The sequence below is a fragment of the Neomonachus schauinslandi genome, chromosome 6 (assembly GCF_002201575.2).
Source record: "Neomonachus schauinslandi chromosome 6, ASM220157v2, whole genome shotgun sequence".
In the NCBI taxonomy this organism is placed as follows: Eukaryota; Metazoa; Chordata; class Mammalia; order Carnivora; family Phocidae; genus Neomonachus; species Neomonachus schauinslandi.
Genome location: NC_058408.1, coordinates 56,820,983 through 56,847,911, shown reverse-complemented (window position 1 = coordinate 56,847,911; position 26,929 = coordinate 56,820,983). Strand labels below are relative to the sequence as shown.

General features: G+C 38.3%; 1 long non-coding RNA gene across 1 annotated transcript in view; it reads right to left on the bottom strand.

Moving 5' to 3' along the window:
- Positions 1-14,544, bottom strand: part of LOC123325088 — a 53,012-nt gene extending 38,468 nt beyond the window's left edge. Inside the window, exon 1 of the long non-coding RNA XR_006540223.1 lies at positions 14,437-14,544. This is a non-coding gene — a long non-coding RNA (uncharacterized LOC123325088). The remainder of the gene's footprint in view (positions 1-14,436) is intronic.
- Between the last annotated feature and the right edge of the window lie 12,385 nt (positions 14,545-26,929).

Here is a 26,929-nt window from a genome sequence, read left to right as displayed (position 1 = left end):
TATATACATAAAATGGGGAGAGGGGAGTAACAATTTAGTGCTTTTAGAATGTGTTTGAATTTAATATAAAGAGAAAGGAATCCAAGCATAACACTAAAGAAAGCCATCAAGCCACAAGGGAAGAGAGCAAAAGAAGGAGAAATGAAAAGAGCAGAACTACAAAACAACAACAACAACAAAACAAATAAACAACCAAAACCCATAACACAACATAATGGCAGTAAGTACATAACTATCAATAATTGCTTTAAATAGAAATGGACTAAATGTTCCAATCAAAAGACAGAATGACTGAAGGGATTAAAAAAAAAAAAAAAGACCCATCAATATGATGCCTACAAGAGACTCATTTCAGACCTAAAGACACATATAGACTAAAAGTCAAAGGATGGAAAAACATACCATGTAAATGGAAACAAAAAAAGCCAGGGTAGCAAAACTTATATCGGAGAAAGTAGACTTTGAAACAAAAACTGTAGCAAGAGACAAAGAACTACAGTACATAATTATAAAGGGATCAATCCAACAATAGGATATAACAATTGTAAATATCTATGTAACCAACATAGGAGCATCTAAATACATGAAGCAAATATTAACAGACATAAAGGGAGAAACTGACAGTAATACAATAGTAGTAGGGAACTTTAACATCCCACTTACATCAATGGATATATCATCCAGACAGAAACTCAACAAGGAAACAGTGGCTTTGAGCAACACATTAGACCACATGGACCTAATAGATATATACAGAACATTCCGTCCAAGAACAGAATACACATTTTTTCAAGTGCACATGGCACATTCCCCAGGATAGATCACATCTTAGGCCACAGAATAAGTCTCAACAAATACAAGAAGACTGAAATAATATCAAGCATCTTTTCCAACCACAACAGTATGAAACTAGTAATCAATTACAAGAAAAAATCTTGAAAAAACAGACACATGGAAGCTAAAAACATGTTATTAAAAAATTAATGGGTCAACCAAGAAATCAAAGAGGAATTAAAATAATACATGGAGACAAATGAAAACATAAACACAATGGTTCAAAAACCTTCGATGAAGCAAAAGCAATTCTAGGAAGGAAATTTATAATGATCGAGGCCTATCTCAAGAAAAAATAAAAATCTCACATAAACAGCCTAACTGTACACCAAAGGAGCTAGGGAAAACAAGCCCAAAGCTAGTTGAAAGAAGGAAATAATAAAGATTAGAGCAGAAATAAATGAAATAGAGACTATTAGACAACGGAAAGGATCAATGAAACTAAGAGCTGCTCTTCAAAAAGATAAATAAAATTGATAAACCTTTAGCCAGACTATCAAGAAAAAAAGAAACACAAATAAATAAAATTAGAAACAAAGGAGGGGAAATAACAACTGGCACCACAGATATGCAAAAGTTTCTAAGAGAATAGTATGAAAAATTATATGCCAACAAATTGGACAACTGAGAAGAAATGGATCTATTCTTAGAAACCTATAACCTTCCAAAACTGAATCAGGAAGAAATAGAAACTTTGAACAGACCAATTATTAGCAATTAAATTAAATCAGTAATAAAAAAACTCCCAACAAAATCCAGGACCACAGGGCCTTACAGATGAATTCTTGCAAACATTTAAAGCAGAGTTAATACCCATTCTCAAACTATTCTAAAAAATAGGGGAAGGAAAGATTCCAAATTTATTCAATGAGGCCAGCATTAATTACTCTGACACCAAAACCAGATAAAGACATCACAAAAAAAAAAAAAAAAATACAGGCCAAAATCTCTGATGAACATAGGTGTAAGAATCCTCAACAAAATACGAGCAAACTGAATCCAGCAATACATTAAAAAAAATCATTTACCACAGTCAAGAGGGATTTACTCCCAGGATGCAAGGATGGATCAATATTCATAAATCAATCAACATGATACATCACATTATTAAGAGAAATGATAAAAAGCATGTGATCATCTTAATAAGTGCAGAAAAAACATTTCACAAAATACAACATCCATTCATGATAAAAAATCAACAAAGTGTGTTTAAAGGGAACATACCTCAACATAATAAAAGCCATATATGACAAACCCACAGCTAACATCATACTCAATGGTGAAAAACTGAAAACTTTTCCTTTCAAGAAGGTCCATTCTTACCACTTTTATTCAACATAGTACTGGAAATCCTAGATGCAGTGATCAAGACAATAAAAATAAAAAGTAACAAATTGGTAAGGAAGAAGTAAAACTCACTGTTTGCAGATAACATGTTACTATACACAGAAAATCCTAAAGACTCCACAAGAACACTATTAGGACTGCTAAACAAATTCAGTAAAGTTACATGATAGAAAGTTAATATACAGAAATCTGTTGTTTCTATCCACTAGTAACAAAATAGGAGTAAGAGAAATTAAGGATACAGTGCCATTTAAATTGGTACCAAAAATAATAAAATACCTAGGAATAAATTTAATCAAGGAGGAGAAAGACCAGTACCCTGAAAACTATAAAATATTGATGAAATAAACTGAAGATGACACAAAAAATTGGAAAGATATACCATGCTCATGGACAGGAAGAATTAATATCACAAGCTACAGATACAATAAAATCCCCATCAAAATACCCACAACATCCTTCACAGAATTAGAACAAGTAATCCTAAAAATCTGTACGGAAACACAAAATACTTCGAATAGCCGAAGCAATTTTGAGATGAGGGACAAAGCTGGAGTTATCACAATCCCAGATTTCAAGACATACTACAAAGCCATAGCAATCAAAGTAGGCACAAAGTAGACACATAGATCAATAGAACAGGTAGGGAGCCTAGAAATAAACCCATGTTCATATGCTCAATTACTCTAACACAAATGAGGCAAGAATAAACAATGGGGAAAAGACAGTATTTTCAATAAATGGTGTTTAGAAAACAGGACAGTTATATGTAAAACTGGACCACTTTCTTACAACATACAGAAAAATAAACTCAAAATGGATTAGACTACATCTGAGATCTGAAACCATAAAAATCCTAAAGCAGAACACCGGAAGTAATTTTTCTGACATCGGACATAGCAACTTTTTTTTTTTTTTATAGATATGTCTCCTCAGGCAAGGGAAACAAATACAAAAATAAACTATTGGAATTATATCAAAATAAAAAGCTTTTGCACAGCAAAGGAAACCATCAACAAAACAAAAAGGTAATCTGAATGGAAGAAGATATTTGCAATTATATATCCAATAAGGGGTTCATACCCAAAATATATAAACAACTTCTACAACTCAACACCAAAAAACCACAAATAATCCAATTAAATGGGCAGAGGATCTGAATAGACATTTTTCCAAAGAAGACATCCAGATGGCCAACAGACACATGAAAAGGTGCTTGACATCACTAATCATCAGGGAAATACATATCAAAACCACAATGAGGTATCACCTCACACCTGTCAGAATGGCTAGTATCATTTAGACAAGACATAACAGGTGTTGGTGAGGATGTGGAAAACAGGGAACCCTCCCACACTGTTGGGAATACAAATTGGCACAGCCTCTGGAAAACAGTATGGAGGTTCCTCAAAAAATTAAAAATAGAACTACCATATGATCCAGTAATTCCACTACTGTGCATTTACCCAAAGGAAACAAAAACACTAAATCGAAAAGATAGATGCACCCCTGTGTTTACTGCAGCATTATTTACAATAGTGGAGATATGGAAGCAACTCAAGTGTCCATCGATAGATAAATGATAAAGAAGAGGTGATATCTTTAAACAGTGAAATATTACTGTGTCATAAGAAGGAATGAGATCTTGCCATTTGCGACAACATGCATGGATCTAGAGGGCATAATGCTAAGTGAAATAAGTCAGAGAAAGACAAATACCATATGATTTCACTTGTATGTGGAATCTGAAAAGCAAAATACACAAACAAAAAATAAACACACTCTTAAATCAGAGAATAGACTGGTGGTTGCCAGAGGGTTTGTGGGTTTGAGGAAGGACAAAAAAAGGGGGGATTAAGTGGTATAAACTTCCAGTTATAAAATAAGTCATGGAGATGAAATGTACAGCATAGGGAATATAGTCAATAATATTGTAATAAGGTCATATGGTGACAGATGGTAACTGCTCTTAGTGTGGTGAGCACTAAGTGATGTATAGAATTGTTGAGTCAATATGTGTACATCTGAATCTTACATTATATGGTAATTGTACTTCAACAAAAAAATAAAGTGGAATCATACTAAATATAATCCTTAAATCCTTAAGTCCATAAGATTTGTTACTTTTCAGATTGAAAAGATAACCAATGCAAAGAAAGCTGGAGCTGGGGTTATATTTGAGAAACGGAGGGACCTATGGACCTGAAAACTCCCTGTGTGGAATGTGATTTCAGTCATTATAATGATTGCCTGGATATAATGGCATTAATGGATATAGAAATTTCCATGAAGTAACAGTTATTATGACTATTGGGAATAAGTTATTCTAGCATTTTATAGAGATCCATTATTGCCGTGAATAAAATACTAAATTCCTACCTATGCTAAATGAGGGAAATATTAGGATCCCTTTCTTACTGAGATAGTGTGTGGACTATCTGGGGTAGAAGTCATCAAAGTACTCTAACAAGGAAATGAGCTCTACACATGACAGGATACAGGAGGGAACACAAAATTGCTCCTTAGTCCAAGATCCCTTTATCTGACAAAATATCAATTCTTTACTACTAATTGGGCCATAAAGAATTAGAATTTGATAGCCTAATGCTTATTATATTTTCAGGATATTTTTAAGGTCAATATAGAGACTTTTGAAATACTACATTTGAGAGGACAAAAAATCTTTGCAAACCATCAGCTTTCCACCTACACATAGCTTAGGTTTTAGCTGCATACAGTCAGCAGTGAAAGAAGCAGTAGACTTTTCTGGCAACTGGCAAATGGAGGAAGTAGTGGGATGTGGCACTTGAAAGTGGTGCTCACCTCATCAGGGTGTGACATTTCAGCCATATGGAAAGAGAATGGGGGTGGAGGCACAGTGTCCTCATTCATGAGATGCTCCCCATGTGTTTACTTAATGGACATTGACTAAAAGCCTATGGTATGCTAGGCAGGGGCTAGAGATTCAAAAGTCTGAGAGGTCCAGACCCTCAAGGCACTTACACAATTAGCAGGGGAAAAAGATATGGCTCGGTCCCCTGCACACCTGTGCATCACATGCCCATGTTAAGTGGTGAGTGCAGATTTGAAGAACCTGAGGAAAACTGTTTTCAGCTGTGAGACCCAAGGCCTCTGTCCTTGTCAGCCTTAGAATGCATTAGTGCATACATACACACATGCAAATGTGCGTGCGTACACACACACACACAACCAGGCCTCTAGTCATTCTCTGAAAGGGCATATGGTAGCCTTGACACTTAGATGTCCACCAAGAAATCCAGGTAATCAACCAGGTCATGACTGGCTCCTTCCCGAGAGGCCACCAACTCCCCCATTCAGAGACTGGCCCTCCCTGGAAGTGTAATAACCCTTGGCTGCAGCTAAATCCATTGACAAAGGCTACAGATCCCTTCAAATTCCAAAGGTTGCTGCTGTTTCCAATTCTAGGTCCCGGAAGTAAAATAATCTCTTTGCTGGCCTGCTGACAGGGTCTAGGTTTTCCTCAAAAGCAGAACCACAGCCAACTTTTCCCCAAAAGGTACAAATGTCAGTAGTTTCCAAATGCTAGTTTAATTATTATCTATATCAGAATTACCTGCAACATAAAGCACCCCCCCCCCCAAAAAAACCCTCTACAGATCCAAAAAGCTCGTCCCAAACCTACTTAACCAGAATCTTCTGTGAGAGAGCTCCAGGCTTATGTAGTTTTAAAAACTCCATATTGTACATCTAAAACTAATATAACACTGTGTGTCAACTATACTGGAATAAAAATAAAAATAAAAAAAAAATAAAACTCCATAGGTGATGTTGATGCATGCTATTGGCAGAGAACCCACTACCTTAGGGGCATCGGAATCACCTGGAAAGCTGCATAAAGCAGATTTCCTGGGCCGGACTCACAGCGTTTATGAGTCAGCAGTCTAGGGTGGGGCCAGAGAGTTTCATTTCCAAGTCTCAGGTGATGCAGATGCTGCTGATGGGGGGAGGACTCTTGAGAACCACCATACTGGGGAACAGCAGGGGCCAATTCTAGTGGAAAGCTGGTCCTAGCTAAAGTCCTGTTATTCTTATTGACCATTTGTGGCAGATGCTGCTCTTCCCCTCCCCAGTGCTCACTCTCCCTTTCTTCCTTCCAACAGAAACTTGATTTTGTTGGAGGTAGCAATGTTCTCATTGCTCTCTATATTAACCAGCTCCTCTTGAAGAACGGGGTGGCCACTGGACTAAATTCTAGCAAGCAAATCATAAGCAGAATTTGCTGGGTGGGGCTCCTGGAAAATCTCCTTTAAGTGGGCAGAGAAGAGGATGCTGACTGAGCTGGTATTTTTCACCTTTTGCCCCTTGCTCTTCTCCTTCTTCATGCCTGGATCACAGAAGTAACAAATGCAGCTTCAACAACCACGCAGGGGGACCACAAGGCAACAAGCTAAGAATGTCTGTGAGGAACAAGAAGGTGGAGCCTGGGTTCCTGAGGTTGTAGGCCCCAACTGCCTACATTCAAACCCTTAACTATGGGGCAGAAAAACAACTAGTAACTTGTAACACCCCATCCACCAAGATGGAGGCCATTCTGGTCACCTATTTTCCCCCATCTCGTTACTCTTCCATGGCTCTGGAGTTCCTCTTCCCTCCACCAGTCACTCACTGTCCTTGCTCCCTCCAGCCCCTCAGTCTCAAAGTAAACTCCCTTGAAACCTGAACTTCTTCACCAGGCCTCCCAGCCTTAAATGAAACCTGGATATCCCTGAAGGCATCCCTTCTTTGGAGCCATGGGTGAAGTTTCTCTGGCCAGGATTGTAGAAATAGTGCTCTTCTTCCTCCCTCATGTAGGACCTGGACTCTGAGCTCTGCCATCTGGCCAGATGCTCTCTTCTCCTTGCTGCTGTCACACCTCAGGTTCACTGTCTCTACTTTGCTGAAAACTTTAGGCTTTGGATCACTGTTTTCCTCTCAACTCTGCCTCTCAGCCATGATCCCAGGGGACTTTAATTTCACTAATCACTGAAGGCTCCACATCTCTGGTGACTTCAATTCCATGCTGGTCACCTCTTCCATGGCCACGTCCTGAACCTTACCATCGCCATGAGAAGCTCCTCCTCTGAAATTTTAAATTTAGACGAGTCTACTCTGACCACAGCTCCTGCCTTCATTTGTTCCAGGACCCGTGTCCGTAAGCCTCAGAAGGCTTTCAGTCCCTTTTGATTTTCTCCTTTTATTCTAGCACCTTCTTCCATCACATCTTCCCTTATTTATAACTTCAACCTCTCTTGCTAACATCCTCAATGCTCTTGCCTCATGCACCCACCTGCAAAAGCCTCATCCCTGTTCATTCCAACTGTACCTCAGAAAAACAATAAATTCATGATACACATAGTATCTCAAATCAGTTGAATCCTAAATATCACCCAGAAATCTTTATTTGTGATCAGCTCTTTCTCCATGGCTGTTTCAAACCTTCTCCACTATCCTTTATTCAAACTCCTGGTGACAGATATTTTGAAACTTGGAATAGTAATAAGGTATGCATCCTCCATATTATATAAAAGTCATTGAATGTATATGGTATATATATTTTATATTGTACCAGGAGTCCATACATAATCTAATACATTAATACTTCTTCAGCAGTGTGAACGATCACACTAAGTGGGTTGTAGAAAAATTATACATAAGATTAGGTTAGGCTTTGCCATCAAATTTATGAAACAACTTTGGTTTTCAGAAATTTGGGTATCACAGATAACAATGGTAGCCTCCATCGTCTTCACTTGGAGATAGGAGTTAATCTTGTCTCATTGCCATAGGTTACCCTTCACATCCAACTAGTCTCTGAGGCTGTCAGTTCTAGCCCCCTAAATATCTTCTGAAGCTCACTGCTTTGAGCTATTCCTACTGCCACATCCATTCAGGCTACCAGAATCTTTCCCTAAATTACCTTCACAGCCTTCTACCTGGTCTCTCTCCCTCCAGACTGACCTTCTCCCCCTACCCTCCCCAACCTCCTTGATCTGTTCTCCATCCTGCAGCCAGAGTGATCCCTGTAACACATATATGATTGTGCTACTCCCCTGTTTAAAACATTTATTTGGATTCCTGTTGCCTTCTGGATAAAGTTCAGACGTCTCAACATGATTTTACAAGGCCCTTTATGACTTTCCTAGCCTTATCTCTTGTCATTTTCCACCTCAAGGTTAAAGTCTCAGCCTTACTAAACTATTTTTAAATCTCTTAGAGAAAGCTGTTTGCTCTTGTCTTTGGACAAGTTGTTCCCTCTTTGACAATGTACTAGTAAAAATCACAACTCTTCCTTTGAGATACAAACTAAAACTAAAGATAAATTATGAGTGTCAGTGTATGCAGAGACCCATACTAACCACAGCCAAAAAATCCAGGCCTGTCCAGTCATCTGACTCCTATACCTATGTTTATTTCTGGTTAATGTTTGATTCATTTTTTTCCAGAGTACACCAGAACAAGAATCAATGCAGAAATAATTATATATCCAATTTCAGATTTGTTTTGGTTGTCTATTTATATCTACAATGAAATATTTTATAAACTTTTTAAAAGATCCATTTATTTTAGAGAGAGAGAGGGAGAGAGAGCATGTGTGGGGGTGGGGAGGGGTGGAGGGAGAGGGCGAGAGAGAATCTCGAGGAGCTGAGTGTGGAGCCCAAGGCCGGGCTAGATGTCACAACCCTGAGAATCATGACCTGATCAGTCAAGAGACTGATGCCCAACCAAGTGAGCCACCCTGGTGCCCCTATTTTATAGACTGTAAAAATTCTTATTTTATAACCACAAAAGTGATATAACCAATTTACAGAATATTTGGAAAACAAAAACAGGGGAAAGATCCATATTTTCATGATTCTAAAAAAACGACGACTATGATTGCTATCTCCTAAAAGGTAAGCTCCATGAGGTCAGGGCTGCATGTATCCTGTTTACTGCTGTGTCCCCAGTGCTGTTTTTAATTTAAAAAAATGTAAGTATCTGAATGAATGACTGATATATCATTTTGACGAACAGAATTCAAAATTCAAACATACATTTTCTACTGTATATTTATTTGGTAGCTTGGAGAATTTCAATTTCAGTACATGTAAAGTGTTGGTTGTTCTCGTGAAGATAATCAGAAAACAACAGTTCTGGGAACTGACTACGGAAGCTACATGAGCAGCACAGAAGCTTTGGGAAAGATAAAGGAAGGAGAAAATAAAACTGAGGAAGAAGTATCATCAGTGATGCTCGTGAGCAGCAGCTCAGGCTAAGTGGAGCAGAAGGGAGGCATACACAATGTTGGGTCATAAAATCAAACAGGCGTCACACAGCTTCATGGACAATGGGGAGCCAATAAAAGACTCTTTGTATAAGCAATATATGCTGTTCGGCAAAATCAATGTGTCAGTATCTTGTTAGAAATGCACAAAGAAACCATCCAGAAAATCTTTTGATGAGCAAATGAATAAATGGGTCAGTTATATTAGAATCTCTGCTTGTTACTGTCAAAAGTGTCAAGGTCCTGAAAGTCAAGGAAAATCTGAGCAAAGCTCTACCCTGAAAGAAACTAAGCAAAGAACTAAATGCAATGAGTGATTCTGACCTGGATTCTTTTGCTACTAAAACACATTATTGAGACAATGGGTGATATTTGAATGGGGTTTAAAAATTAAATGGCAGCAACGTATCAATGTTAATTTCCTAACTTGGATGCTCGTAATGTAGTTAGGTAGAAAAATGCCCTTTTATGTTAAAAACTACACACTAAAGTACTCAGAGATATGGGGCATTATGTTGGCAACTTAATCCCAAATGTTCATGAAAAAAAATTTTTTGTACTGTACTTGCAACTTATCTGTAAGTTTGAAGTTATTTCAAAAGAAAAATCATTAGAATCTCTAAGGATAGGTCTGGGCATCAGTATTTTAAAAATGGTCTAGGTGATTCCGATATGCAACCAAGGCTGGAATCCACTGCTGAGGTCTCCATCATCATTATTTTTAAAAAAGGTTACAAGTATTTTGTTACAATTACAAGAGAGATTCTGAAACTTTGATATTAAGAATGAGAAAAAGAATCATATTGGATATGCTATGCTAAATAAAAAGCTGAAAACCTCAAAAAAAAAGTTACATACTTTTGTATGGAGTACATGAACCATAATTTATTTCACCAAACCTTCCCTCTTATTCTTCAAAACTGATTTGTGGAGGAGCTTTTATATGCTGGGCAAGACAGATTCTCTTCCCTATGAGTACTCAGTCTTATGGGGACATATGTATAAGCAAAAGACAATGGGTTGTAATAATAATAATAATATAATTGCTATCATTTGTTGAGCAATTACTCTGTGCTCGGCACTATGCTATCTGATAGGGCAGGCACTGCTATTATCTTCATTTTATGGAATGAGGAAACCTAGCTTGGTGAAATGAGTAACTTGCCCCACATGCAGACCTATGTCAGCTCTTGGCTACACTACTGTATTAGAGGGAAGTAAATTGCTAGGCAAACACACATATGGAAGGAACTCTGATGCAGACAACAGGTAGCAAGAAAGTCTTCTCAGAGGAGGGACCATCAGATACACCTTTGACATGCACGTCATTTCTGACTTTAATTACCCCAAATACTACTTCAATGAACATCTGTGCAGATAACTTTCTATTTTGTAGTCCTGCTGTCACCTGCTCCTTTGGTTAGAGTCTAAGAAGTAGAATTCTGGAACAAATGGAAAAAACCCATGGCTTTCAATACCTGTTGCCACGTAGCTATTACCAGCAATATGAGCGTATCTGTTTAACTGTAGCCTTACCAGCAGTGAACAGTGATATTTTAAAAAAATTCTTTGCCCTTATTAAAAAACTAGTATTTCTTTGATTACTAGTTTAGCTATATATTTTGTCATTAATGCTTTCTTTAAAGCTCAAATTTAAGATCTTTAGAGTTACTACCAATCAGAATCAGGAGCATTACCAGTGAAATAACATCATAGAATGTCTCATATCATAGATGCTGTCATTTATTCCTACATCCACAAAAATGGCTATGTCACAATTAGGAGCATCCAAATGCTCCTAATAGATTCTATTTTCATGCTAAGATCCTTGAACTCTGAAACTTATTATGAGCTCAATGAGGATAGGGGAAATGTCTCGTGTGATTCTGAAATCCTATCACAATGTCAGCAAGTAATACATACTATAATCATTGCTACAAGAATAAGTACATAAAATAGATGGTGACAAAATATGAACTGGAATACCTTCTAAGATCTGACACAAATAAACTTAGCTCAAGAAACATCACATGAGGAAAGGATTAAGGAGAAGTAACCTTTTCCCATTTTCCTGGCTCCCATATAAAGAGAGAGCCTCATGGTCAGCATGGAGACTGCTTGTCCCTCTCCCCCTCCTTCTCCCCCTTCCCCCGAAGTGTGTGCATGTGCACGCGTACGCTCTGGCTCTCTCTCTCTGCCAAATAAATAAATAAATATTAAAAAAAAAAAAAGAGAGAGAGCCTATAATCCCAGTGTGCCAATGATAGTTCTGGTTTATGCCTTTTGTCCTAGCATCTTGTCTGATTGGAGCTGCCTTTCAGAAAGGTCCTGGATTAGACAATACATTTTATGGTCACCCTACATCTACAGGATGTTCCCTTAATGAGTAGCAGCATAAAGTGCTTCCCTGATCAGAAAGCTTGTCTTTATGTCACTCTGAATTTCACTTTGAAGACCTCCGAACAGATAACTATTCTGGCTTCTTAGTGTTTTTATAATACTTTACCATTTAAAGCAATGTAACAATCCACAAACAGTTAATCCCTAACTGGAAGAACATCCCTTGATTATATCAGAAATCTTTATTCTATTTTGCTGATAAAAGTGAGGCATGGAAAGAAAGAGTGACTTATCCAAGGTCACATCAATTTATGAATCACCAGCCACATGAGAGGAGGCTGCTGGAGCGCTGACTTCTGGTTTTTGGTTAATTCTCTAAACCACACAGTCATTAACTTACAATTAAATCTCCTGTGAAGTTAGGTTAGAAAGATTTTAATCATTTAGTAAATGGCTTTGTAAACTACAGGCAGTAATAATCCATTTCAGTTTGTACAAGCAAAATCATGGGCATACCTTGATAATATTTTTTAATGGGCATAAATTTCATAATTAATATTTCAGTTTCACTGAACAATAGTCTGTATTCAAACCTACTCTATAGATCCTAAACTATCAGAAAGTAAATGGAATATTTATAAAACAGGTGAAAATTTTAAACAAACGTAATACTTTGGGTAATTAAAAAATGAAATTTGTTACAATTTTATATTTCACAAGTATGTGAAAATTTCGTACCACGGTGCATAGTTTAGATAAGGTTACCTTAACATGTAATCGCATGTTTATCACATGAACATCTTGGCTTATAGCAGAAAATTTTAATGGAGTTAATAAAGTAATTCTCTAAAGCAACAAAATAAAAAACTGATGGGAATAAATTTAATATACTATGTCCAAGACCCCTATGAAAAAAGACTCTACTGCTTGCATAAAAGAAGAGGCATACCAAATACACAGACAGAAACTCACAGTTATAGATATGTCAGTCCCATGGTAATTTATAAAAATATTATAACATTAGTCAAGGTCCCATTTGCATCCTGTGGGGATGGGGTAAAGAACTTGGTAAGCTCATATAAAGTTTACATGGAGGAATAAATTTAAGAGAAAACCAAGAAAACTTTTTCAAAGTATAAATAAAGTGCAATAATAAAAATAGTATTTTGCTGGCACAGACCAATGGAATAAAATTGAAAGTTCAGAAACAGACACAGATGTAGACAAATATTTAATAAATGAGAAGTAACAATGAAAGCATGGGAGGATTTAACGATGTTGTGACAGCTGACTAGTCCACACCTCACACCATATGTCAAATTCCAGGTGGACTGAATATTTCAATGTAAGAAAATGAAAGCAAAATGTGGGGGAGGCCTTTCTATGTATGACTTCAAAAGCAGAAAAAACGACTGATAAATTTGACATAAAACATAAATAATACTCTCTAAAACAAATATGTATTGAGGATATCAATCATTTTTCTGTGTTTAAGCTATAATCATTTTATCATTGTGTATTCATTTCAGTTTAGTTTCTTTTGACATACAAATTTAAAATACAATTTAAAAAACTGTAAAAAGTTAAAAATTTCTATTTTTTCTTTAAAGTTTCTATGCTTTGGGGCTAGAAATGACTTTTTAAAAACCAAACCAGACTGGGACACCTGGGTGGCTCAGTCGGTTAAGTGTCTGACTCTTGATCTCAGCTCAGGTCTTGATCTCAGGGACATGAGTTTAAGCCCTGTGTTGGGCTCCATGCTGCATGTGGAGCCTACTTAAAAAAAAAAAAAATCCAAACAAGACTAATTTTCACTAATATTTTCTTATAATTTTTTCATTGTTTCCTGTTTTATGTTAATTACACAGATGAGAGGTCAAAATATGGCTCTGTCCTATATGAGTGGTTTGAGGATGTTATATACCTCTGAGTCTCAATTTATTTTCCTGAAAAAAAATGGACATCATAATACCAACCGATTAGAGTTGCTCCAGAGATTAAGGGGGGTGGAGGGATGGGTTAACCTTGTGATGGGTATTAAAAAGGGCACCTACTGAATGGAGCACTGGGTGTTATATGCAAACAATGAATCATGGCACTACATCAAAAACTAATGATGTATGGTGATTAACAAAATAAAATTAAAAAAATTACTTTATACAAAGCATTTATCTATCACGCTAGAACCCAGCATATAAAGAGTCAGTAAATGGTAACTATTACTTTTAATGTTATCACACTGCATATTGGACTTCTTGATTTCATTGACATATCATTATGACTAGAAACTTATGGTAATGGTATTTTTACCTGTTTTTAAAACAAATTTCACATTATTTAATATAGCTTTTTGTTTTTAAAATTATTTTTAAATGTATGCATTAAAATATTGGCATGTATACACCAATCACAGAAATATGCCAAACACAGAACTATGCCAACCAATTAACTCTTTGAAGACTAGTTATATGCAGCATCCTACAACGTGGTCATTTAAAGTTACACTCTGAAGTCCTCAGATGGCCAAGTAATAGTATAATCCAAGAATATTAAAAGGTTTCTTATGCACCAGAATTGCTGAGATTATGAGTTTGAAATATAAATAGGATGTCAACCTTTCTTTATCTTACCTCTAATAGGCCATCCTCTGGTAGATCAGTACAGTGAACAGCATTCTGGATCTTAGTTTTACCAAAGACTGCTCTGAGGGTTCCAGGGCGTAAATGCCGGGCAATTTCCTATAAATGCACATTCACATATAGTCAGTCATTCAGTGTTAACAAGAAAAACACCAGCTACATGAAACACTTGAATTATCTGTTTATGAAATACATGTATACAGTGACGGCACTGATTTTTTTCTGGAAATAGCACGAATGTATGAAAACTTTGAGCAATGAAACATTTCAGTTCACTCGTAAGGCTTTTTCTGTGGCCTGATGTAAAGTCCAGAGGGCAACAATAATTATATCTTTTTTTATCAATAGATTATGGAAAAATCATATAAAATAGGAACCCAGTTCATTACTGTGAAAGACTTGTATCCTAACGACTTGATATAAAAATGAACTAGTTTGATCGCCCTGATTTCAAAAGATTTTTCAAAATATTCCATTTGTTTCAGCTTAGTACTAGCTCACATTAGAGGAAACAATGGTTACAGATAACTCAAAACTGTAAAAGAAACAAGAAGTTAAAAAAATTAAAGATGGGGGAGTATTAATGGCCTACTTATTAGTCTTTTTTTTTTTATTCTAAATGAAACATTTCCAAAACTTCAATTTTAACTTTGACATATACATACTAAAAGGGTACTTAATATATATGAATATTTTTAAAAGAGGAACAAATACCTGTGTACCCACTATTCAGTGGAATTAAAATAATACAATAACTTTGAAGTCCCCTGTGTGAGACTTCATCCTGACTCTATTCTATCCCACCCCTACCTCTACCCAGAGGTACCCGTTACTCTCAATTTTATTTGAAGATTCCTTTGTTTTGTTTAGTTTTCAAAACATTGTTTTTCAGATTTGTCCATGTTGTTGTGTTTAGTAGTAATTCATTTGTTTTTATTACTATACAAATCCCATGTGTGATTGAGCATATTTTATCCATTTTCCTATTGATGGACATTCAACTAATTTCTTCACTCTCCCCCTTTCTCTCTCCTCTCCTTGCTTTGACACACACACACACACACACACACACACACACACAATCACACACAATTCTGCATGTATACAAGAGTTTCGTCTGGATTAGGGCACATACATATTCAATTTTACTAAGTACTGCCAAACCATTTTCTTAAGCGGTTATAACAATTTGCCCTCAACCATCAGTGCACAAGAATTCCCACCACCCACATCAAAATCCACATTTGATATTGGCTAACTTTTTAATTTTGCTATTCTAGTGGGTGTGAAATGGTGTCTCATTGTGTTCTTAGTTCATATTTCCCTGATTACTAAAGAAGGTTAGTGTCCTTTCATATACATCCACTTTTGTAAAATGTTTATTCTTGTCTTCTTCCATCCATTTCCTACTGGGTTATTCTTTTTTGATTATTATTTTTATATCCTGAATTCTATTTTTTGTCACTTTGCACAATGTAATATCGTTTCCCAGTCTGAAGCTTATCTTTGGGTTTTCTTTAGTATTTTTTTTATGAACAGAAATACTAAATTTTAATGAAATTAAATTTATCAGTCTTCTCATTTATGATTTGTGCTGTTTCTGAAGGAATTATTCTCTACTCCAAGACCATAAGGATATTCTTCTCTATTGTCTTCTAAAATGTTTAAAGTTTTGCCTTCCACGTGAAGTTCTTGATTGACCTACAATTGACTTTTGGTTATAATGTGAGGGGGATATCCATTTCCATTTTTCCCACATGGATATTTAATTGCCCTAGCACCATTTATTGAATAGTTTCCCTCTTTCCCCACCAATCTCTAGTGATTAGCTCTGTTATATATAAGATTTCTGTGTAGGTATGAATCTGTTTATTGGTTTGCTGTTTGGTTCCACTGGATGTTTTGTCTATTCGTACATCTATATTATACTGTCTTAATTATTATAACTTTATAATAAGTCTTCATCTGGCAGGGCAAGTCCTCCAGATTTTGGTGTTTGAATGCATGAAGTTTGAGTTGCCTATTAGATATCCTATTAGATATCCAAATGAAGTTTTCAAATACATGGTTGGGTATGAATCTAGGATCAGAGGAGTCTTCCACACTGCAAATAGCAATTTGGGGGCCCATAGCATTTTTAAGGTATTTAAAGGTATCAGCTGGATGAGATTGTGAAGGCAGTGAGATGAGAGACAGGGGCACCATATCTTAAGAAAATAAAGGAGACAAGGAGAGATGATGAGCAAAGGAGATGGAGAAGGAGCGACCAGCTAGGTAAGAAGAAATCCAGGATGGTCCTTTCCTAGAAGACAGTGAAGAAAAATGTCAAGGACAGAGAGTCATCAACAATGCTCAATGTTGCTGAGAAGTCACATAGAGTAAAGACCAAGAACTGAACACTGGATCTAATCAATACAGAGTCATGGATATCCTTGACAAGAGTGGTTTCAGAGGCCCGGTGATGAGCAAAACACAGGTTGATGTGGTTTCACGAGAGAATGGGAGTAGAAGAACTGGAAAAAGTGAATACAGGCAACTATTTTGAGGAATTTTTCAGCAAAGAGGAGAAGAGAAATGGAGCAGTAAATGGAGGGAAGTGGAATGAGAGAGGTTTCTCTGGAGGACAGTGTTATTTTTAAAATGAGAGAAATAATGGCACATTTACATGCTGATAGGAATGATCCAGTGAAGGGAAACACTGATGAAGCAGGAAGGAGAATGGAGAATTGCTGGAGTGATGGAGTTAAGTGCAGGAGTAGGGGAGTTGGCCTTATCTAGGAGCACGGAACATTCATCCTCAGCATCAAGACCACACACAGAGCCCACTGCAGGAAGTGGGTATATGCAGTGACAACTTATGGAAGTTCTTTCTTTATTTTTAATTTTGATTTAGATATAACTTACATAGGTAACATGTATTGGTTTTAAGTGCCCCATGAATTTTGTCAAATAGACTCAGTAATCACCATCCTAAACAACATATGGAACATTTCTAAAGTTCCCTCCAGAAGTTTTCCTTTGATTGATTCTATTATGCAGTGAAAAGGGCAGCAAGATTGTCATCAGCTGAGGGGAAGGCTGGAGAGGAGGTTTGGGGGATGTCAGGAGAGAAAAGAAGGTATGAACACATTTTAAGAGAGCAGGAAAGTGAATGACCTAGGAAAGTGAAATGTGATTGCTGACAGCACTGAGGGCCCTCCTGTGAGGCCCTTCATTGGTGAGGTTAGTGGTCATGAATGCAAAGGGAGATTATACAGGATAGCTGTGTGTTCTTCTGTAGCCACACTCAGCTGCATGGATGCAGGCAGAGATTTTGGTAGAAAGTTGAATGTAATGAGGGTTGGGACTTTACTAAAAGAAAACCACAAAACAAGAGAGGGGTAAGGGAGTTGAGGGGTATGCAAGAGAGTGATAATAAGGATGGGCAACAAAAATTAAACTGAGTAAGAAAGCAAGAGCCTGGGGGTGGGCAGAGCGGTGAGAGGCACTGAAAAGGTAGATCAATGGATCAGAGCTAGTGGGATGGAATGATTATTAAAACTGGTGTTTGAAGAAATGAGCTGGAAAGTTAAGAGAAAGGATACTTGAAATTATTGGAAGTGAGCGGAGAAGGGGGGCAGATTAGCAAAACTGGGGATTTGCCAGGTGTAATCTGAAACTGGCCATTGTACTCAGAGGGCAGAGAAAAACTGAAGAAAGAGGTTAGTAGTGGCAGTTTTCATAAGCAAAGGGAACTTGGGTGGCAGCAAGGTGAGTGGATTCCTGCAACCACCAGCCACATCCTAAGTTTATACAGAGGCCTTCACTGGGTTCAGTCATGTATACTGTGCAGGTATTCTCAACACCGCATCATTATGTCAAAGCTGTGTCCTTGGAGCAGCCACTGGGGGGAAAGGCAAGCAGAACCCACGTTCCAAGGACGGGAGGGGGTGAGGAGCCTCTGATCGACTAGGTCAACTGGTGGTCATGTCTGTTCAATGACCTTCCCTGACAATGGGGTTACAGTGATTTATAATGATCAGTTTTAAGGTGTAACCATGCCCAAGGTCACGTGGAGGGCAAGAATACTGAGGAACGGAGGATCACAGACTGAGAGGCAAAGTACTGAGTGGATCAGCTCTACGGATATGGCAATCACCAATAGTTATGGCGGCTGCATCTTCTGGTGCAAAAATGCTGAGCAGCATTCATACCTGTGATTCCATCCCTTTGGCACATCTTAAAGGTGTGCATTTATTTAATTACTTAAGTTTTCCTTTACAAGGTTGTATCAAATGTGTTATAAATGTATTACTTAAGAAAAACATTTTGATAAACTAGAGAATAAGGATGGCTCTATATTAAATTCATGACTTTCATTTGTTCCCCCTAATTTTCCTGACAATTAAGCACCTGATATTACACACCTACTCTATTCACGTGGTGGTAAGCTGGCATTCTGTGAAGTAAGACATACTTTGTAAAATCATGAAGGTGGGTACTTATTTTTCTTTTCTTATAATTTCAGTTAGGAGGAAAACACTTGAAAAGGATTCCATTTGACTGTACTGTTTCATAAGAACTTACCCTGTACCTACTTTATTTGGCATTCACCATTTTCATTAAAATATTACTCTCATGTAAGTGACTCTATATGCACCACACTTGAATTCTGAAGAGGGTGTGTGTGTGTGTGTGTGTGTGTGTGGGTGTGGGTGTGGGTGTGGGTGGTGGTGGTGGTGGTGGTGGTTGGGGGGGGTCATTGTTAATGTCTAATCATATCATACTGTGGTGAGAGAATGTGGTCTCTTTGGTCGTCCCTTGAAGGAGTTTGTTGGGATTTTCTTTGCATAGTCAATTTTAGTCAGTGTCTCAAGGGTAGCTGAAAAGAATACTGTCACATCTGCGTGCAGGAAGTTGATCGTGAAGTAGCCTCAGGATCTACACTTCTGGGGAAGTGAGGAATACAGGATTGGGCAGAGGGAGAAGTTGAACGGCAATGAGTAACAACAGCAGCCTCAGATAATCCTACAGGGAGCTCTGGAGCTACGATGACCCTTCACAGTCATCCTGAATTGAAGCAAACAGGTGAGGCCTTGATCTCTCCAAACTGACAAATCACTGGATATGGGCCACTCCAAGGAAGGGGCCATGACCTTGGGCAAGGTGACTTTCTTCAATAGAAGGCAGTATCTGTAAGACTTACTGAATTACTGTCAGCTGCCAACACACAGCTGGGGAATGGGAACTTCAGTCCTGAAGGTGAGACAGGGATCTGAGTGGCCCTCCACAGCCTCTACTACTTCCATGAAAACACACACACACACCAACTGCATATACAGCATATACGACAAATATGATGTTGCAGACACTGTAATCTGATTACCATTCTTTTTAGATAATGAATTTTTTTCTCTTTTCTGGAAGACTTTGCATTATCTCTTTAGCTAGGCATTGGTCATTTGCCAGTCATTCTGCTCCACGGTCTGTTGACTGCTGTCCAATTCAAAGTGAAGAGCTATATCTTTAGTCAGCTCCTTTTTTTTTAATTATTATGTTAATCACCATACATTACATCATGAATTTTTGAAGTAGTGTTCCATGATTCGTTGTTTACGGATAACACCCAGTGCTCCATGCAGAACGTGCCCTCTTTAATACCCATCACCAGGCTAACCCATTCCCCCACGCCCCTCCCCTCTAGAACCCTCAGTTTGTTTTTCAGAGTCCATAGTCTCTCATGGTTCATCTCTCCCTCCGATTTCCCCCCCTTCATTCTTCCCCTCCTGCTATCTTCTTCTTCTTCTTTTTTTTAAACATACAATGTATTATTTGTTTCAAAGGTACAGGTCTGTGATTCAACATTCTTACACAATTCACAGCGCTCACCATAGCACATACCCTCCCTAATGTCTATCACCCAGACACCCCATCCCTCCCACCCCCCACGACTCCAGCAACCCTCAGTTTGTTTCCTGAGATTAAGAATTCCTTATATCAGTGAGGTCATATGATACATGTCTTTCTCTGATGGACTTATTTCGCTCAGCATAATACCCTCCAGTTCCATCCACGTCATTGCAAATGGCAAGCTTTCATTCCTTTTGATGGCTGCATAATATTCCATTGTATATATACACCACATCATCTTTATCCATTCATCTGTCGATGGACATCTTGGCTCTTTCCATAGTTTGGCTATTGTGGACATTGCTGCTATAAAAATCAGGGTGCACATAACCCTATGGATCTGTACATTTGTATCTTTGGGGTAAATACCCAGTAGTGCAATTGCTGGGTCATATGGTAGCTCTATTTTCAAGTTTTTGAGGAACCTCCATACTGTTTTCCAGAGTGGTTGCACCAGCTTGCATTCCCACCAACAGTGTAGGAGGGCTCCTCTTTCTCCACATACCCGCAAACATCTGTCGTTTCCTGACTTGTTATTTTTAGTCATTCTGACTGGTGTGAGGTGGTATCTCATTGAGGTTTTGATTTGGATTTCCCTGATGCCAAGCGATGTTGAGCACTTTTTCATGTGTCTGTTGGCCATTTGGATGTCTTCTTTGGAAAAATGTCTGTTCATGTCTTCTGCCCATTTCTTGATTGGATCATTTGTTCTTTGGGTGTTGAGTTTGATAAGTTCTTTATAGATTTTGGATACTAGCCCTTTATCTGATATGTCATTTGCAAATATCTTCTCCCATTCTGCCGGTTGTCTTTTGGTTTTGTTGACTGTTTCTTTTGCTGTGCAAAAGCTTTTTATCTTGATGAAGTCCCAATAGTTCAATTTTGTCCTTGCTTCTCTTGCCTTTGGTGATGTTTCTAGGAAGAAGTTGCTGTGGCTGAGGTCGAAGAGGTTGCTGCCTGTGTTCTCCTTTAGGATTTTGATGGACTCCTGTCTCACATTGAGGTCTTTCAACCATTTGGAGTCTATTTTTATGTGTGGTGTAAGGAAATGGTCCAGTTTCATTCTTCTGCATGTGGCTGTCCAATTTTCCCAACACCACTGGTTGAAGAGACTGTCTTTGTTCCATTGGACATTCTTTCCTGCTTTGTCGAAGATTAGTTGACCATACAGTTGAGGGTCCATTTCTGGGCTCTCTATTCTGTTCCATTGATCTATGTGTCTGTTTTTCTGCCAGTACCATACTGTCTTGATGATGACAGCTTTGTAATAGAGCTGGAAGTCCGGAATTGTGATGCCGCCGGCTTTGCTTTTCTTTTTCAACATTCCCCTGGCTATGCGGGGTCTTTTCTGGTTCCATACAAATTTTAGGATTATTTGTTCCATTTCTTTGAAAAAAGTGGATGGTATTTTGATGGGGATTGCACTGAATGTGTAGATTGCTCTAGGTAGCATTGACACCTTCACAATATTTGTTCTTCCAATCCAGGAACATGGAACGTTTTTCCATTTCTTTGTGTTTTCCTCAATTTCTTTCATGAGTTATAGTTTTCTGAGTACAGATCCTTTGCCTCTTTGGTTAGATTTATTCCTAGGTATCTTATGGTTTTGCGTGAAATTGTTAATGGGATCAATGCCTTAATTTCTCTTTCTTCTGTCTTGCTGTTGGTATATAGGAATGCCACTGATTTCTGTGCATTGATTTTATATCCTGCCACTTTACTGAATTTCTGTATGAGTTCTAGCAGTACTGGGGTGGAGTCTTTTGGGTTTTCCACATAAAGTATCATATCATCTGCAAAGAGTGAGAGTTTGACTTCTTCTTTGCTGATTTGGATGCCTTTGATTTCTTTTTGTTGTCTGATTGCTGTGGCTAGGACTTCTAATACTATGTTGAATAGCAGTGGTGACAGTGGACATCCCTGCCGCATTCCTGACCTTAGGGGAAATGCTCTCAGTTTTTACCCACTGAGAATGATATTCGTTGTGGGTTTTTCATAGATGGCTTTTATGATCTTGAGGTATGTACCCTCTATCCCTATACTCTGAAGAGTTTTGATCAAGAAAGGATGCTGTACCCTGTCAAATGCTTTTTCTGCATCTATTGAGAGGATCATACGGTTCTTGTTCTTTCTTTTATTAATGTATTGTATCACATTGATTGATTTGCAGATGTTGAACCAACCTTGCAGCCCAGGGATAAATCCCACTTGGTCGTGGTGAATAATCCTTTTAATGTACCGTTGGATCCTATTGGCTAGTATTTTGGTGAGAATTTTTGCATCCATGTTCATCAGGGATATTGGTCTGTAATTCTCCTTTTTGATGGGGTCTTTGTCTGGTTTGGGGATCAAGGTAATGGTGTCCTTGTAAAACGAGTTTGGAAGTTTTCCTTCCATTTTTATTTTTTGGAACAGTTTCAGAAGAACAGGTATTAATTCTTTAAATGTTTGGTAGAATTCTGCTGGGAAGCCATCTGGCCCTGGGCTCTTGTTTGTTGGTAGATTTTTCATTACTGCTTCAATTTCCCTAGTGTTTATAGGTCTGTTCAGGTTTTCTATTTCTTCCTGGTTCAGTTTTGGTAGTTGATACATCTCTAGGAATGCATCCAATTCTTCCAGATTATGTAATTTGCTGGCATACAGTTGCTCCTAATATGTTCTTATAATTGTTTGTATTTCTTTGGTGTTGGTTGTGATCGCTCCGCTTTCATTCATGATTTTATTTGTTTGGGTCCTTTCTCTTTTCTTTTTGATAAGTCTGGCCAGGGGTTTATCAATCTTGTTAATTCTTTCAAAGAACCAGCTCCTAGTTTCGTTGATCTGTTCTACTGTTCTTTTGGTTTCTATTTCATGGATTTCTGCTCTGATCTTTATTAATTCTCTTCTCCTGCTGGGTTTAGGCTTTATTTGCTGTTCTAGGTGTAGGATTAGGTTGTGTATTTGAGACCTTTCTTTTGTTTCTTGAGAAAGGCTTTATTGTTATATACTTCCCTCTTAGGACTGCCTTTGCTGCATCCCAAATATTTTGAACAGCTGTGTTTTCATTTTCATTGGTTTCCATGTATTTTTTTAATTCTTCTTTAATTTCCTGGTTGACCCATTCATTCTTCAGTAGGATGCTCTTTAGCCTCCATGTATTTGAGTTCTTTCTGACTTTTGTCTTGTGATTGAGCTCTAGTTTCAAAGCATTGTGGTCTGAAAATAGGCAGGGAATGATCCCAGTCTTTTGGTACCAGTTGAGACCTGATTTGTGACCTAGGATGTGATCTATTCTGGAGAATGTTCCATGGGCACTAGAGAAGAATGTGAATTCTGTTGCTCTGGGATGGAATGTTCTGAATATATCCGTGAAGTCCATTTGGTCCAGTGTGTCATTTAAAGTCTTTATTTCCTTGTTGATCTTTTGCTTAGATGATCTGTCCATTTCAGTGAAGGGGGTGTTAAAGTCCCCCACTATTATTGTATTGTTGTCGATGTGTTTCTTTGCTTTTGTTATTAATTGCCTTATATAACTGGCTGCTCCCATGGTAGGAGCATAGATATTTACAATTGTTAGATCTTCTTGTTGGATAGACCCTTTAGGTAGGATATAGTGTCCTTCCTCATCTCTTATTACAGTCTTTGGTTTAAAACCTAATTTGTCTGATAGAAGGACTGCCACCCCAGCTTTCTTTTGGTGTCCATTAGCATGGTAAATGGTTTTCCACCCCCTCACTTTCAATCTGGGGCTGTCTTTGGGTCGAAAATGAGTCTCTTGCAGACAGCATATCGATGGGTCTTGTTTTTTAATCCAGTCTGATAGCCTGTGTCTTTTGATTGGGGCATTGAGCCCATTTACATTCAGGGTAACTATTGAAAGATAGGAATTTAGTGCCATTGTATTGCCTGTAAGGTGACTGTTACTGTACACTGTCTGTGTTCCTTTCTGGTCTATGTTGCTTTTAGGCTCTGTCTTTGCTTAGAGGACCCCTTTCAATATTTCTGTTGGGGCTGGGTTCGTGTTTGCAAATTCCTTTAGTTTTTGTTTGTCCTGGAAGCTTTTTATCTCTCCTTCTATTTTCAGTGACAGCCTAGCTGGATATAGTATTCTTGGCTACATATTTTTCTCATTTAGTGCTCTGAATATATCCTGCCAGTCCTTTCTGGCCAGCCAGGTCTCTGTGGATAGGTCTGTTGCCAATCTAGTGTTTCTACCATTGTAGGTTACATATCTCTTCTCCTGAGCTGCTTTCAGGATTTTCTCTTTGTCTCTGAGACACATAAGTTTTACCATTAGATGTCGGGGTGTTGACCTATTTGTACTGATTTTGAGAGGGGTTCTCTGTGCCTCCTGGATTTTGATGCCTGTTTCCTTCCCCAAATTAAGGAAGTTCTCTGCTATAATTTGCTCCAATATACCTTCTGCCCCTCTCCGTCTTTGTTCTTCTTCTGGTATCCCAATTATTCTAATATTGTTTCATCTTATGGTATTACTTATCTCTCGAATTCTGCCCTCATGATCTAGTAGTTGTTTATCTCTCTTTTTCTCAGCTTCTTTATTTTCCAACATTTGGTCTTCTATATCATTAATTCTCTCTCTGCCTCATTTATGCTGGCAGTTAGAGCCTCCATTTTTGATTGCACCTCATTAATAGCCTTTTTCATTTCGACTTGGTTAGATTTTAGTTCTTTTATTTCTCCAGAAAGGGTTTCTCTAATATCTTCCATGCTTTTTTCAAGCCCAGCTAGTATCTTTAAAATCATCATTCTGAACTCTAGTTCCAACATCTTACTCATGTCTGTATTGATTAGGTCCCTGGCAGTCGGTACTGCCTCTTGTTCTTTTTTTTGAGGTGATTTTTTCCATCTTGTCATTTTGTCCAGAAGAAAACAGATGAATGAGAGAACAAAATGCTAACAGGGTAACAACATCCCCAGAAAATATACACTAAACAAATCAGAAGAGACCTGAAACCGGGGGAAAAGAAAGAAAAAGAAAGAAAAAAGAAAAAGAAAAAGGAAAAGATAAAAACAAACAAAAACAAACAAAAAAACAGAATATGATCAAATATGATCAGGCTGGTACATAGATCAGTGCCACACACTAGATTTTGGGCGTATTTTGGCCTGTTAGAAGAAAGTGCTTCCCAAATTTTAAAGAAAGAAACACTTATATATATATACAAAAATAAGGGTTAATATGATGAAGGGATGGAATATGACTGTAAAGATGAAAATTATAAAAGATTTCTAAGAGGAATTGATAAGATAAGAAGTTGGTTAAAAAAAGAAAGAAGAGGATTTAAAAAAAAAAAAGGAGAGAATGTGATCAGGCAGGAGACTAGAACAAAGCCATCCACTAGAGATTTAGAGTATATTTTGGTCTGTTAGAAGAAACTGTATCCCAAAATTTTAAAGAGAGAACAACTTATATATATGTACCAAAAATAGGGTTAACTACTATGAAGGGATAGAATATGGCTCTAAAAATGAAAAATAAAAAAGATTTTTTAAAAAAGGGATTGATAAGATGTTGGTGGAAAAAGGGAAAAAGAAAAAATTCAAAAAAAGAAAAAAAAAAGAAAGTTAAAAAAAATTAACTTTGAAAGACTAAAGAATCAGGGGGAAAAAAGCCATGAATTCTATGTGCAGTATTCCCCTAGCGCTGGAGTTCCGCTCTTCTCATTAATCGGTAAACTTGGTCTTGGCCGGCTGTTCTTGCTGATCTTCTGGGGGAGGGACCTGTTGCCGTGGTTCCCAAATGTCTCTGCTGGAGGCAGAATTGCCCCGCCCTTGCCCAGTCGGGCTAAGTAATCTGCTCCGGTTTGCTCTCGGGAGCTTTTGTTCCCTGCAAGCTTTTGGTACAGCTTTGGAGGATGAGAGTGAAAATGGCAGGCTCCCAATCTCTGCCCAGAGGAGCCGAGAACTCGGGGCCCCACTCCTCAGTGAGCCCCCAGAGAAAAGCCACCAGTCACTCCCGTCTCCCCAGTCTCCGGCCGCACTCCGTGCTCACCCGGCCTGTGACCAAGCGTTTCTATCTCTGGCACCCGACCCCATGTGGAGTCTCCAAACCCAACAGATCCCTGCCGTGCGCTCCCGTGCCACTCCTCCCAGGGGAGGAAGGGGAGTTTCCCGGGATCTGCCGCTTGTTGGGTCCCTGCTAGAGGAGCAGTGGCCCGACTGTGCCGCGGATCACGGTTTATGGCAACCCGGAGCTGAGAGCCCGCGCCTTGGCTCCGTCTCTGCAGCCGGCTTCCCCACTCCGATACCTGGGAGCTTTGCTGCACTCAGGCACCTCCAGTCTTTCTGTGGCCCTGGGGGTCCTGAGACCACACTGTCCCAGCGAGGGTTCCACCCCCGCTTAGCCACTGGAGCGACGTTCCTCAGCGGAGCAGACTTCTAAAAGTTCCAATTTTGTGCTCCGCTGCTCTATCACTTGCCAGTAGCGGCTGACAAAGGCCCCCTCCCCCACCATCTATCCTCCCGAGTATCACCTTGGATTCACTTCTCCACACGTCCTACCTTCCAGAAAGTGGTCGTTTTTCTGTTCAGAGAGTTGCTGCTATTCTTTTCTTTGATCTCCTGTTGAGTTCGTAGGTGTTCAGAATGGTTTGAT